Below are 16,310 nucleotides of genomic sequence, written 5' to 3'. Positions count from 1 at the left end.
GAGAAATAAATTCCATCTTTCCATGGGGGATAGGTAATACAAAACTTGTGGCCATCTCTAATCTATCATACTTATCCTTGAGTATTTTTAGTCAAAATGATATTTTTTCCTTTTCCTATTATAGGTTTTTTTCTTCTTCTTTATTTTCCTCAAACTTCGTTATTGGTTTTTGTCTCCAGAGATTACAGGGATTTCTGAGACAGTTACCTCTTTATTTTGCAGTATGCCAAAACTTTGGCATTTCTAAAGGGCCTCTTAGAGGCCAGGAACTTGATTTCATTCCTGGGCTGAGTATCAGCAAACGGGAGTCAGCTCAATGATGATGGCCAAGCCTGTAAGATTGTTTGAAAGCAGTCTGGGCAAGTTGGTCCAAACGGTCCCCAAAATGTGGGCCAGGATCCAGCCTGGGTCCCGTATTTGTCACTAGACGACTGGGCTCTGCCAAGGCCACAATGAAGATGTCCAACAAACACACACAACACTGCTGACTCTGCTTCCCAGGACAAGGCAGCTGTGCTTTTTCCTCCCCACACCCACAGCACAGCGCGTCCCTGGGTAATGACAGGTCTCATCTTTATTAAATAAATCACATTGGCATTACAGCACTCCCGTGAATTCCTTGAACTTGCCAAATTTGCAAAAACCAAAGCATTATGGGGACTTGGCCATGAAGTTTAAATCAATTTCTTAGGGTGGACTTTTAAATGGTTATATTTGTGGATACACCCCATTCTTAACTGTTGCATAATGCGTAATGTGAATTTTAATCAAAGAGCAGCGTTTTTGTTGTTGTTTTAGATAGATATGTGATAATTCCTCTTTCATTCTGAACAGTCAGACAAATAAATGACTCTGGAAATTATGGGTCCAAATGGTCTTCCTAGACGTAAAGCCTAAGTAGAAAAATATTTGACCTCACTCATTACTAATCTAATAACAAATTTTCAGATTCTTGGATGGCCATTGTCTAGACTTTTGGCTATGAAAATGTGTATGGAACTTTTCAGTCATTATTATAAAAATTTTTAGCCTTCTCTGCATAAATAAAACCAATTTCAGTAGAAAAAAACTGCTGTGGGGTTCATGGGAATCATTTCATACGTAATATTTAAGTGAATAACCATGTCTGAAGAATTTTACTGATTACAAAGGAGTAGAGAGAAATAAAGTATGAGGAATAGATGGAGTTCTTTCCTTGCAATGGAGATAATAAGGTCCAACAAAAACACCATGAACAAGCTCATATTCGAGTTTAAATGGTGAAATTAAGGGCAGAGTTTTGTTTGCTTAATGCCTTGACTATTCTATGATGTTGGAGTTACTAACCATAGAGAATGTTAAGTACCAAAATGAATACTAAACTCTGATAGGAGCTCGTAAACAAAAGGGGAGTGGAGGCTGAAGGGGACAGATAGATAAGCATATTGATAAAACACTCTCACCATTTTCTTTCTTTGTCTCATTGGATATCTTTGTGATTACACGATGGTAAATTTTTGTATTTAAGTATTTAGGAATGACCACCAAGACCTTATGCCAAAGTAGAAATTTTGAAAGAATAAGAGTGGAAATCAACATTCACCTGGGGTGTGGACCTGTTCATGGCTTAATGATGACCACATAAAAGAAGATAATTACAATATCTTTTGTGTCATAGATTGTATGTATGATAGTTAAGAAAAGAAACTCAGATCTGCTTTTGAGTTCAGGCTTTGGTGGAAACTAACTAATTATGGGCATGTTCCATAATATCTTAGGTCTAGGTATCTTCACCAATAACACAGGGATAATAATAGTGTTATCTCATTATATTGTTATAAGAATTAATTGAGATAATATATGTCAGGCATTTAAAATGTCTTGCATATAGGTAGACTCAATAAATACTGGCTGTGAACACTGTTATTATCATCAGTATTATTATATTGTGTCCATGCTTTTTACGTCCCCAGTACCCAAAATTTATAACACTCACGGATGCCTCCCCTTTCTTTCTAATTTTTAAACTCCTGCTAGCATGATCCCAGACCAAATAAATATGTACTTTAAAGTACCTATTTTGAAGAATTCCATCATTTTATTCATAGTCATGGCTATGAAGGCTTTTACAACATTTAAACTGTATGCCTGCTCAGTCTTACACGTTGGACATATCACCATTTGAAAACACCAACTTTTACAAACTTTCTTTTCTACGTAGCTGTCTCACTCTCTCCGTTGCACTTTTTTCAAGACACCTGCATGAAAATTCATTTTACTGACTGATATTTCTACTACTCATTGTCCTTTTTAGGATTGTTCTTAACCATGCCAAAGTCCTAAGGCAATTTGGTGATGACATGTTATAAACAACATTATCTCCATAATGAAAAGGTGGCTTGGGAGGGAAATAGTCACCTTTGGCTTGCTGTCAAGCATGGGTCACTGAGGTCATTAACACTGTTTGCTCTACTTGACCAAATACTCTTTTTTGGGTGTGGTGATGGTTTGCTGGGTGGACATGTCTGACATGTGACTGATGTAATTCGTCCTTATTCCAAGCAAATTGTTAAATTAAAAATATTCGTTGAGGTTCTGCTCTGCACTTTTATCATGTTTTTATGCAGATTCTTCAAATTGCAAGCTCTGCCTCCCAGGTTCACACCATTCTCCTGCCTCAGCCTCCCGAGTAGCTGGGACTATAAGCACCCACCACCACGCCTGTCTAATTTTATGTATTTTTAGTAGAGATGGGGTTTCATCATGTTAGCCAGGATGGTCTCGATCCGCCCGCCCTGGCCTCCCAAAGTGCTGGGATTACAGGCATGAGCCACCGTGCCCGGCCAATACCTAAAATAAAATTCTTACTTATTAGAGAAACAATAAAATATGATCATAATGAAATATATTATTTAATGGCTTGGTAACATATTTTTGCAAGCAGTAGATGACATGATGACCACTATTAATCTGGATTTCTTTCTAACATTTTTCATGCCTGTCTCAGTAGAAGCTAGATTGTCATTCATTGCTAAGGGAAAAGCAATCATGGCTGGAATGTTCTGGTGATTGGGTGCGTGTGATGGTCTCTGTAATTTTATAAAACTCTCCAGGGCTATCTGATAACACTCACTACCACCTCTTTCCCTGCTTCTTCTGGAGATCACAGAGGGACCCACTCCTTCTTCATGTTCCTTTTCCTCTTTTTTATTTGCTAGGTATCATCTCCATAAGAATAGATACCACCACATGAAAAAATATATGAAGATTAAAAGTGCTCTTATGCCCTTTTAAAACCTCATTTCTTAATTTTTATTTGCTTTCTTTTTAACCTTATTTCTTTTATTTTTCTATCAATTCAACTCTACAAAGAGAATAATAAAATATTGTAACAAGCATTCATTTGCCACATGTAATGAGTAAATATTATTTTTGAATTATTCAAGAAAATATTTAAAATGGCCAAGATAGGGTAATATTTGCGAGGGTCTAGAAAAATTTCTATGGAAGAAATAGTGACATAGTAAATGTTCACAGTAGTACATAAACAAGGGGCTGCCTGCAGCCTTCTTGGGAATTATCATCTTCATATCTGCTTCTAGCAGCCTGATTGCACTGGTTTAACCATTTTAAAATAAGGACTTTTAGGACTTAATTTGTTCATATGGACAAATATTCAAAAATACAAGTACATAGATGATATCTGTCATATATTTATTCAGTCAAATTTAGTTGAGCTAATATATTTGTACATTCACAACAATTACTATTCCTTCATTGAAAATTTATTAAATATTGTACTTTGTGGATATTAAAATGGTGAGAATAAAACTTTAACCATTCATAATAAAACATCTGTGGCACCAGTTTATTCAGTTGAATTCTCCACTTAGGTCACCAACATGTATTAGAACTGTACACAATAGTTTTTAAGATAAACTTAATCTAGAACTATAAGGATTTCAAGTAAATTGGTTATTTATAGTTATTTATTGAAAGAACTGAGGCCAGACATGGTGGCTCACGCCTGTAATCCCAGCACTTTCAGAGGCTGAGGAGGACAGGTCACTTGAGGCCAGGAATTCAAGACCAGTCTGGCCAACATGGCAAAAACCTGTCTCTACTAAAAAAAACAAAAAGAAACAAAAATTAGCTGAGTGTGGTGGCACACACCTGTAGTCCCAGCTGCTCAGAGGGCTGAGGCATGAGAATCACTTGAATCTGGGAGACAGAGGTTAACAGTGAACCGTGATGGCACCACCACTGCACTCCAGCCTGGGCAACAGAGCAAGAGTCTGTTTCAAAAAAATAAAAATAAAAATAAAAGCTGAAAATTTCTATACAGTTCCTTCCAATTCAGATCTCAATATGAATGAGAAGAGTAAGAAAAGAAAAAATCCAAGGGCCATAAAAGTAATTTGGGAAAAATATAAAAGGAAAGTATTACAGCATGTCATTGATCACATGTACAACAAATTTTAATTTAACTTGATGACTACGTAGCAACCATATCCATTAAAATATGTCTTTGTTCTAAAATTAAATAAGAAATATATAGTTAAAAAAGTCATACCCTGCATGATGACCTGCTGTATACTTTAACTATACATTTTGCATAGTCAAAAATAAAGTAATACCCTAAATAATAGTTCAAAGTATAAACTATTACTTTCTTTTTAACTATAAAATATGTTTTAACAGAAACATATTTCCAGCTCAATTCATATTTCAATTTGTGCAGGCTATTCGATGACACACTAAACAATTATAATAAATTTTTCTCATGAGAATTTGACCCAATAGTCAACCTGACTTTGAAAAAAAGATCAAAGCTGCCTAGTCAAATTAATTCTGCATTGACATATTTCTCTTTGCTTATTGAAATTTGACCTCTTAACACTTTATGTATTTATTGCTCTTCATTGCGCCTCCATGTGAATGGATTGTATTTTACTGAGGAAAGACTCGTTGTGTCTATACCAGATGAATATTTAGAAATGTGAAAGCAGTTTAGTATTTCTTTCGGGGTACATGTTGTATTTGTGTCTCATACATACTTTTGGTCTGGCCAGGAGTGGGGAAACGAGAGAAGGGGGATGGAGGGCATTGTGGCATGGCTTTTGCTGACTCCCCAATAGCTGGGGTTTGTAAAAGATCACAGATCAGAAATGGTTTTAAGCTCTAGTGCATTTGAGCCTCCAGCTTCTGCTGGAGCAATGTGACAAGTCTGAGATGCCCTTCCAAATGTGCCCAGCTTAAGTTACAAAAAAAAAAAAAGTTAATAGCTTTGACCTCTTAAGCTGTTATATGAAGAAAAGGCTCTACTCACTTAAGGGCCAACCTATTGTAATCTCTATCTTTGAAGTGAGTCACGTACTAATTTCCTTTCAGGAAAGTTTAAACCAAAATATGTTTAGTCAGAAGGATTACTTTTTCCTTAAAGAACCTCAAACATTTTATATTTGTGCAGTATAATTAAAAGATACCAAATTAATGCTTTAATTTAAAAAATGTGTATAAGGCACTGACTAAATTACTAACAACCCACGGACATTTTTTGTTTATGCGAAAAAGAATTCTGTTAGTAGATGGAATGAAAGAATGCAAGGAAATTTAGGATCTGGCTGCATGAGACAATGACTGTCAGCCATAAAAATAATTGGTCTTAATTACTGATTAAACAGTCTTACGTAGATGACAGAAACTGTCTAAAGCCTTCTTTCTTATACTTAAAACTGATACATTAAGATTTACGAATATTTGAAATGACACCTTATTCACTGTGATGCCAGAAATATAATGTGCAATATTTTAAAGGGCTCTAGAGTTCTATTTTCTGTAAATAGAACCTAGCCCCAAATCATGCCTCTGATTTCCTTCTAGCCACTTTGCATTAAAATAATAATAAACATTTATTACATCTTTACCCCACTGTGGAGTTTGATAAGCCTATGATTTAGCCATGGGTGTTATCAGAAAAACCTTAAAAACTGACAGACTCAGTTCTTCTGAGGCTATTCCAGAACATAGATCTGTCTTTATGAGCTGTGAAAATAGATGCTAGGTGGCTGACAGTTTAGAAATCAGATACAGACGGAAGTTTATGCTTTCTCTTTCTCTACTGTATTGTACCAATTCCTATCTTGTTCCTAAAGTCTGAATGCGTGGTGTTTCATAGTTTAATTACAGTGTTTTTTTCCTTGTTGATATATAATATTACAGTACATCTTACAACTGATGGAGAGATAAATATGCCAAAATATGGTAGCCTCTGTCTTCTGATTTTATCTATCAAGTAAAAGGATGAGATTCACAAAAGACTAAAGAACTGATATTTCATGATTTTTCTATCCGTGAAAATCCATGAGCTAATATCAGCCTCTGAGTGTAGCTAAGAAGCCTTTCTCACATTTCACCATTTTCGGTTTCTGAGCTGTCAACTTTGTCTCCTTTGTTTAGTTATGTTATTATAAATATTCTCCTATTATCTCCATATGTGCAAAGATTTCTCTAGAAGTAGAATTTCTGAGTCATAGGGTATACATACAATCTTTAACTTAAGATAATGCCAAATTATTTTCTTACTGGTTAAACAAGTTAAACACCTACCAACTTATACACCAAATACATAGGATTTCTTATGGTCCAAATTTGAATAACATTCAATCTTATCAAACTTTTATGTTTTATGTTTTGCCAACACAGTGGGTATTCTGGGGGTTAGAACGTGGACATATTTTTTTGTGAGCCACTATTCAAACCGCTAGAGTGGTTTGATATGCTTCTTGCAGTCCAGCACTACTTTGAAGCCGCATGTTCCTTTATTTCTTTGCAAAACTCCCGCACATTTGAAACGGACACTATCCTGTTATACCATCATATGCTCCCCTCCACTTTGCTTTAATTTGCAGTTTTCTTCCTCTTCCAAATTTGCATCTTCACGGGTAACTCAGTCAATTTCCAAGTTCTCTGTCTCTTTCTAGATATCACTACCTTCACTTCCTCTCTGTCTGAGCCACCCCAGTTTATGACTATATCCATGTTTTGTTATAACCCTGAATTGCTTCACCTCTTGCATTTAAATTTAACACACCTAGGACTTCCTTCCAGATCTCTTATTCACTTACCCCCACCACATATGTTCTTCAATGTCATTGAGATCTAGAGCCTCTGCCCCTCTCATGTTTACTGTATATGTAAATCCTCTCCTCTCTTTACTGGAATATTGTCTAGCTCATAAAAAGTGCTTAATGATTGTTATCTGCTAGTGGTAGCAGAAGTGTTAATAATCAGATTCATATTCAGCTTAACCACTTCCTTGCCCATATTCTCACTTCTCTCGTCCCATCGCCTTTCCATTCTCTTACCTGAACAACCCCCAAAATAAATCAATACAACAAAACAGACGTAGTTCTTACTCTCATGGACCTTCAGAGTGATTACAGAAAGTGGCATTAAGTAATAACGGAAAGTGTCATTAGTGTTCAGAAAGTGAAGTAGAGGAGAAGGAAGGTATCCCCGAGGAAGGGACATTTATACTGAAACCTGAACAATGCTAAGAACTGGTTGAATGAAGTATGAAGAGAAGATAGTTCTGGCAGTTGGAGAGATATGCATGAAGGCTAGATTATCAGGTTTTTCTTGTCTCAATTTAGGCATCACCTTCTCCGTGAAGTCTTTCAGATCTCCTGTGTTTAAGTCAGGTGTCCTTTCTTAGTGCTCTCTCAGGAATCTTCAGTTCTCCTTTCTCAGCATGTCTTACAATATGTCGTGTTCTCCTGTGTTCTTAACTCTCTTCCCCACGGGGCTCTGGAAAGATGCTTTGATGTTTGACTTGTTCCTTATAATATCGCAGTACCTATACTTGTGCCAGTTTCTGCCACATACCTGAGGTGTAATGAAATTTGTTGGTTAAATTGACAAATCAACGGGAGAAAAGTCCCCAAAGGGCAACAACTCAATAGATATAGATGGAAGCCAAGTAATGTGGGGGTCGTACTGATAGAACTTATTCAAACATACGGAATTCAAGGCGTGTGTATTTATTGTAGGGTGTGGGTATTATACCAGGCACTGTTGAAACGTCATTTATTCTTCTCCATTCACATGGTATGGTGATAAAATTCTTGTTTATCTGAGAATATTTCATATAAAATAAGTAATGAACATGATATGTCTGGACAGTATTGAGTACTCAGTCCAGTGGAGAAAGAATATTGTCTTATATATGGATAAAATATACTCTTGTGTCTATATACAGAGAGAGGAAGCACAAAATATATATATATATAGAGAGAGAGAGAGAGACAAGAGTACATTTTGTGCTCTTATAAAAAGTATAAAATTGTAAAAAGTGTAAAAAGTATAAAAGTGCTTCGGATGGTGTATTTGTATATATATGTATATATAATATATGTATATTATTATATTAATATATATACGTATATATTGTTATTTTATTATTATTATACGTGTGTGTATATATATATATATATATATATATATATATATATATATATATATATATATAGAAATACACCATCCGAAGCACTTTTTAGTATTCACTGGGTCACTGCTTAGTTTTCAGGCTCTGTCATCACAAGGGTCCCCAGAAACGCAGTTCTTCACAACACTGGGGTATATCAGAGTCAGTTGTGAGATAATGTCACAGATAATGCAACTAATAACCATGTAGCACCGTGGCTTGCAATTTATTATTTTTAAAACTAATTTAGAAATAAATAAATAACAAATTAGAGAAGATTTGATATTTTCCTACTAATACTACTACATTCATTCATTATATTCTGATACTCTTTCTTGGGAGGAATCATTGTGACTATTAATATTGAAATGGAATTAGGACTTGTCCACAGACGTGTGTGGCTGTGACTATTACGTCTGTTACGTATGTCACTGTTGGTGCCCTAGAGGTGGCTCCTACCCGTATAGTAGAGCATATCTCAGCTTTTCCTAGTCTTGAGGGTGTTTTTAGAGCTCTTGTAACTTTGTCATGATTTGAGGGAGGAAAAAGGCAGTTGGGTGGGATAGAAATTTGAATGAAAATAAGCCACTTGCACATCACCTCTGGGATAATGTTAGATCAAGGGTTTTACCCCTTTCAGAAAGATCAATGCTGTTATAGGCTTAAGTAAGATCCCTCGAGAGGAAAGAGGTTTGGCAGGGACTGCTGACAGGCACTATTTTCGTGTTTAGATTATATTTGATGAAAATCTTTACTTTGAAGTTGTGCATTGGTTAGGAATTTCTCCCCAAGAGTTAACGTTCTAAGTATTATCAAAGCAAATCTCATAATTTTGCTATGAAGGCACCAAAATTCCAGTCATCGCAGAGAGGAGGAAGGTGAACCAGCCCACTTTCTGAACTAAAAAAGGAAACACCTGTCTCTGAGAGGTGCTGATTTTTAGACATTATGGCATTCATGTTAATGGAGAAGGAAAATTAGATGTAGGCTTCTTGACAAACTTCCTCTGAAGTTTGAGCAGATTGTTCCCAGCATGATGCTATCATGTTGGCGTTTATAACTTAGGCTTTAGTAATTTCCATTTATAATAACCTCATTTGGGGTAAAATGGAAACTGCCATGTTATTATACTTCTGGGGCAGTGAGTGGAGTGAGCACTGGACTGAGAGTGTGAAAGTCTGAATTCTTAGGTAAGGTTTATTTGCTATGTAAAGATACTGGATGAACTGTCATAAATCTTAAGTATGTCAACTCAAAAATGAGAATGGACTAGGTCAGCTAATTTCAATCTGTGTCCCTCAGAAAATGTAAGGCTTCCCAGGACCCCTGAAAGGCCCCTAAAAGAAGTGTAGCGTAGAAAACATCCTTAGGGCATGTTCCATGTTTCCATATCCACTTTAACTGGAACCTCCACTTTTTTCTTCTGTGGATAGTGGGCTTTCTTAGAACATTTTATCTGGAGAAATAATTCCTTTGTTAATCTCTTTCTTTAGCAGTGGACTAGATGCTCTTCAAGATTCTTGCTTTCACTACTCTGTTCTGACTGATAATTAAAACGTTAATAAATTGACATATTAAATACTTCGGAAATTCAGCTTGAGATGTTTCCTGAATAAGTCGGTCAAGAAAGATGTCAGGAAAGACCAATATAAATATGTCATAAATGTTCAATCTTCAGTTTATCTAAAAAATAGGAGAAAGATGTTTAGCTCATTTTGTAGTATATCATGAATATTCATCTGGAAATTGATTCTATTCTCAGAATAGAGCACCAAAAACTACAGGAAGTGACACTCTCTTATTCTGGGAGTGATTTACTGAAGGCTAATATTTTTAAAATTTATTCTGACCAACATTGTTTTAATATCAGGTATCTGCTAGCCAGTTACTATTAGGCTGTGGAAACAAAAAGCAAAGAAACCCCTCAGCCTTGAAGAATAAAATCTATCAGGAAAGACAGACATATGAACAGTTAATTGCAAAGCAGTGAGGTATGTACATAAATAAAAACATATACTATATAATTAAAAAGTGGTAGTAAATATGGTCATCAAAAGCACAGGGTCGTCTGTGTTCAAATTTCAGTTCCATTATTTATAATGGCTTATAGCTTCTAGTTTTATGACTTCATTTTCTTCATTTATAAAATGAAAGGAAAAGAAGCCACCATATAAGACCTTTTGCGCCAATCAAATGTTATGTTATAATCAATGTTAAATGCCTGGTGCATGTCTACATTTACTACTACTTAAATGGTAGTTATGATTATTACACCACTTAAATGATAGTTTAAAAAATATTATTAGTTTACACATACCCATTGTACATATTTACGAGGTACAGAGTGATGTGGCGAGATGCATAATGTATACTGATCAGATCAGCATAATTAGCATAGTCATTGTCTCAAGCATTTATCATTGCTTTGTGTTGGGAACATTCAATATCCTCCTTTTAGCCATTTGAAACTATATAGTTTATTATTGTTAACTACGGTCATCTTGTAGTGCTATAAAACACTAGAACCTATTTCTCCTATCCAGCTATAATTTTGTATCCTTTAACAAATCACTCCCTAGCCCTCCCTTCCCTCTATTCTTCCAAGCTTCTAATATCCTCTGTTCTACTTTTTACTTTTATCACATTAACTTTATTATTTATTTTATTATTATTTTGAGACAGGGTTTTGCTTTGTCTCTCAGGCCAGAGTGCAGTGGTGTGATCTTGGCTCACTGCAACTTCCGCCTCCTGGGCTCAAGTGATCCTCCCATCTTAGCCTTCTGAGTAGCTGAGACTACAGGCACATGACACCAATTCCAGCTGAATTTTTATATATTTTGTAGAGACAGGGTCTCGCGATGTTGCCCAGGCTGGTCTCAAACTTCTGGGATCAAGGGATCCACCTGCCTCAGCCTCTCAAAGTACTGGAATTACAGATGTGAGCCACCATGCCCAGGCTAACTTTTTTTTAGCTTCTACATGAGTGAGAACATGTGGTGATTACCTTTCTGTACCTGGCTTATTTCTCTTAATGTCTCCCAGTTCCATCCATGTTGCCATGAATGACACGATTTCATTTTTTTTATACCAGAATAGTATTCCATTGTGTATATATATCATGGTTTTTTTTAAAAAAAACTTTTAGGTTCAGGGTTATATGTGCAGGTTTGTAATGTAAGTAAACTTGTCTCATGAGGGTTTGTTGTACAGATTATTTCATCACCCAGGTACTAAGCCTGGTACCCAATGGTTATTTTTTCTGATCCTCTCCCTCTTGCCACACTCCATCCTCAAGTAGGTCCCAGTCTCTGTTATTCCCCTTGTTGTGTCCAAGAGTTCTCATCATTTAACTCCCACTTATAAGAGAGAATATGTGGTATTTGCTTTCTGTTCCTGAATTAGTTTGCTAAGGATAATAGCCTCCAGCCCCATCCATGTTGCACAAAAGACATGATCTTGTTATTTGTTATGGCTGCATAATATTCCATGGTGTATACGTACCACATTTTCTTTATCCAATATGTTATTGATGGGCATTTAATTGATTCTATGTCTTTGTTATTGTGAATAGTGCTGCAATGAACATTTTTGTGCATGCATCTTTATGGTAAAATGATTTTTATTTCTTTGGGTATGGCTTGCTGGGTCAAATGGTAGTTCTGTGATTAGTTCTTTGTGAATAATGCTGCAATGAACATTTTTGTGAATGCATCTTTATGGTAAAATGATTTTTATTTCTTTGGGTATATACCCAGCAATGGGCTTGCTGGGTCAAATGGTAGTTCTGTGATTAGTTCTTTGACAGTCTTTTCACAATGATTGAAATAATTTACACTCCTACCAACAGTATCTAAGTGTTCCCTTTTCTCCACACCTTCACCAACATATGACTTTTTGACCTTTTTTTTTTTTTTTTTTTTTTTTTTTGAGACAGAGCCTCAGTCTATCACCAGGCTGGAGTGCAGTGGCGTGATCTTGGCTCATGGCAACCTCCGTCTCCCAGGTTCAAGCGACTTTCCTGCCTCAGCGTCCTGAGTGGCAGGGACTACATGTGTGTGCTACCACACCTGGTTAATTTTTGTATTTTTTTTAGTAGAGACGGGGTTTCACCATGTTGGCCAGGCGGGTCTCAAACTCCTGACTCCAGGTGATCCACCTGCCTCGGCCTCCCAAAGTGCTGGGATTACAGGCGTGAGCCACTGTGCCCGGCTTACTTTTTAAAATTCAATATATACTCAGTTTGGTATACTCAGTGAAATGCAGTTCATACCATCACTTTACCTGTGCACTATGTATTCCTGCTAGGTAGGCCTGTCCCTTAATTGTATTAGGAGATGATATTTTCATTTCTCGTAATTCACAGTTTAAAATAGAACATTTTCACCAGCCTTTCTTTTCATAGCTTTAACTATACACTCATGCCCGCTACTTATCATTCATTTACATGATGAGTGGGGGCCTAAATCCTGTTCTATCCTCTTTCTGATAAGCACTCTGTGAAATTGTCAGCTGCAATTGCCTACTGCCATAGGAATGACAGCTTAGTGTCTATTGCCACATGGCAGAATGTAGATATTTGTGAACCATCTTGTATTTTAGCAGACTAAGCTCTACATGAAGAGAATTTCCTCATTACTCACTGGTCTCTTCCTATGTTAATCTATTAGCATTTGACTTCTTAGCTTTTGATATGTACTTCTGTGTGGGCTCCATTACCTGTCTCTGCTTGTTATTTAAGCCTTGCTGTTGGAATAGGTAGTGTGAGCTTTCTTGTCATAGTAACCAGAAATTCATTTTTCTAATGTTGTTATCAATTATTATTTTATGACTCTATTATATAAAAAGGCTCCACTTGTCACATTTAATCAACCACATGTAGATGCCTTTTTTCTAGAATATTTTGGACTAAATTAGATATTGAATTCCAAACTGGTTTCTTCATTAATGAGTGTGGCAACAGCCTGAAGTAAATGACAATGCCCGTTTAATGAGTTTGGAAGCACTAATAGTGTCCATCCAAAACCCAGAGTCCCTTCCATTTGTCCATTATATCTTCCACTTTTTACTTTTCTGAGATAATTAGATGCAATTATAGAAATTTATAAAAGTAGAGTGCTCATATCCTGCGTTTAATACTTTAAGGTGTCACTGTGGAGAAATCCACTGGCTTATTCTTTGTAGGTTGAAATGGGTCCTTTCAATTTTGTTCAAAATCTTATAGCTTCCCCTACCAGTGGTATTAATAATACCTTAAGAAAGGTGCTACATGACATCTACTCATTTCACTCCTGAAACACAGAATAGCAGAAGGGAGAGAAGAATATAACTAATTGTTTTAATATCTAAGTTGAAAGTGAAAAGTGTACTTTCAAGAAGGATTTACTGTATAGTGTTTCACTATAAATGACTGGGTTTAAATTATTACTTTCATGTGATAATGTTGGCTTTACATAAAAGCAGAATGCTTACCAGTTGCTTACTTTGACATGATTCATAATGGCCTCAGTGGGTATCAGAATGATGACAGACATGCTGGTCTAGTATTTTCATTGCATTTCAGTGGGCTCATACCACATAGGGAATAGAATTAGGATTTTTACCCTTGTAGCTCAGTGAGATGCTTTGTGCCATGTGCAACGTACTCAGAAAAATGCATTCTAATAAATATTTTATGAACTATCAATTTATTGAGAAGTATCTTAGCTGCTTTTTTAAGTGGAGAAAATGACATCTTTTTTAGTTTGTTTTTATTCTTTATGTAATATGCTTTTTTTATTTTTTCATTTGATGGCTCTCTGGATGATTCAGGCACAAGGGAAAAAAAAGACAGAGAGAGAGAGAGAGAGAGGGAGAGAGAGGTGAGTATGGTTTAAAAATACCTGAATTGGCTGCTAGGCTTGAATTCTCTAAGCTAATGATGTTCAAATAAGAGTGTATATCAAAGAAAATTTGAGGAGCTTTGTAAAACAAGAATGTTACAGTCATCTCAGACATCTTGTTTCAGAAACCTCCAGGGAAAGGGCCCTGAATGCGTTTTTTTCAAATAGATTTCAGATGCCTCTGGCCCTTCACACTGGCTAAGAACTACAAACCTATATCATATATTTTGTAAGTGCACTTTTGATTTCTGTCTCATGATTTAAATTTTTTGAAAAATTCACATGCTATGGGATCTTTCTAAATTTCCCGTTTCGAAGCTAAAATTTGATGATATTCATGTCTGTACATACCCTTAGGTTTGTATTGCACTTCAAATTTTGCAGAGTGTCTTATTTCATCCTCACAACCAACTATCCTGTGAGATAGACCATGGCCAATGTACATGGATGTATAAGTTGGCTCACTGCACATGAGTACCTGGTTGAGGGAACATGTGGGCCTCAAACCCAGTCCACACACTTAGCGTTAATAGGTATGCCTACACTAGGCTGGATTTTCCCAGAGGGGAGATCTTCTAATTCTCACAAAGTTGTGCCATGTGTTGGTGGCAACCCTGCAGTAAGCAACCCTAGGATTATCATCCCCATTTAAGACATGAAGAGCTTGAGAGTTCAGAGAGGATGAATATTTCTTCCAAGGTTTCACAGTGATCAGCCCAAAGTCATTTGGCTTAATCCAGTGTTCTTTCTGCAAACACTGGAAATTATTCTTGCATATTCTTTGAGATGCCCATGTAGTTTCATCAAAGTTGTTTAGCAATGCTCTATTTGTTTATTAAAAGTGGTTCCTTGCCATATAAGAATTTGTTTTTCTTTTTGATCAAGAACAATTTAGTCAACTTTGGTTGTGACTTGCATTTAAAAACAAAGAGGCATACAAACAAAACAAATCAATGGCCTGATAGCCTTCAACATTTCCAGACAATGTTAAAGGTCAAGATTTTAAAATGGGGGCATCATTAAAATTTCTGGAGTTTTCATAAAGACAATGATAATGACAAAGATTATCCTAATGATATGATTGTCTTGTGATACACTGGAAATAGTAGTAGGTTTGAGATAAGGAAACTCAAATTCTAGTCCTGATATTCTCCCTAGCTTCATGCTTGCATAACCCAGTTTATAAGTTCCCCTGTAAGACAGAGACCAGACTGTGTTGATGTCTTTATTAACACATCATAAATAGTGAATATGAATAGCGGATGAAAAGTTCAACACCAAGAAAAACTCATACCTACTCAACAGGCCCTGGTGTCCTCTTCTGGGCTGGCTCCCTGGGTTACTACAGCCTGTCTTCACTTCTCAGCAGCAGTTCACCTGAAAGGACTGGCAAGAGCTCTGGGCCTCTCCAGACATTAGATTCCAAGCATAACTGATTCTCAGCCACAGAAAGGGGAATTTTTTTTTCCCTCATCTTATTTTAAGACCTATCTTCATAATCTTCAATTTATGCTCCAGGTTTTATTTCTTTCCCGAATTATTAACAATAGCAGCATCCATTCACTATAGGAGAAATCTCAGTTCTATCCAGAGGGATGTGGAATTTTCCTACAGATCCGACAACACAGTCAGTTTAGTGAAACATTAATATATTAGTTAAAGTCAGACGTAAGTACATTAATTAGAGTCTGAGTGATATGGTTAGGCTTTGTGTCCCTACCCAAATCTCATCTTGAATTGTAATTCTCAGGTGTTTAGGGAGAGACCTGGTAGGAAGTGATTGGATTATAGGGGCAGTTTCCCCCATGCTGTTCTCACGATAGTGAGTAAATTCTTGTGAGATCTGATGGTTTTATAAACGGTAGTTTTCCCTGCACTGGCACTTCTCTCTCTTGCTGCCATGTGAAGAAGGTTCTTGCTTCCCCTTTGCCTTCTGCCATGATTGTAAGTTTCCTGAGGCCTCCCCA

Source organism: Gorilla gorilla, chromosome 19, assembly GCF_029281585.2.
Source record: "Gorilla gorilla gorilla isolate KB3781 chromosome 19, NHGRI_mGorGor1-v2.1_pri, whole genome shotgun sequence".
NCBI lineage: Eukaryota > Metazoa > Chordata > Mammalia > Primates > Hominidae > Gorilla > Gorilla gorilla.
The sequence above is the reverse complement of the archived record's forward strand: the minus strand, read 5'-3'. Positions refer to the sequence as shown.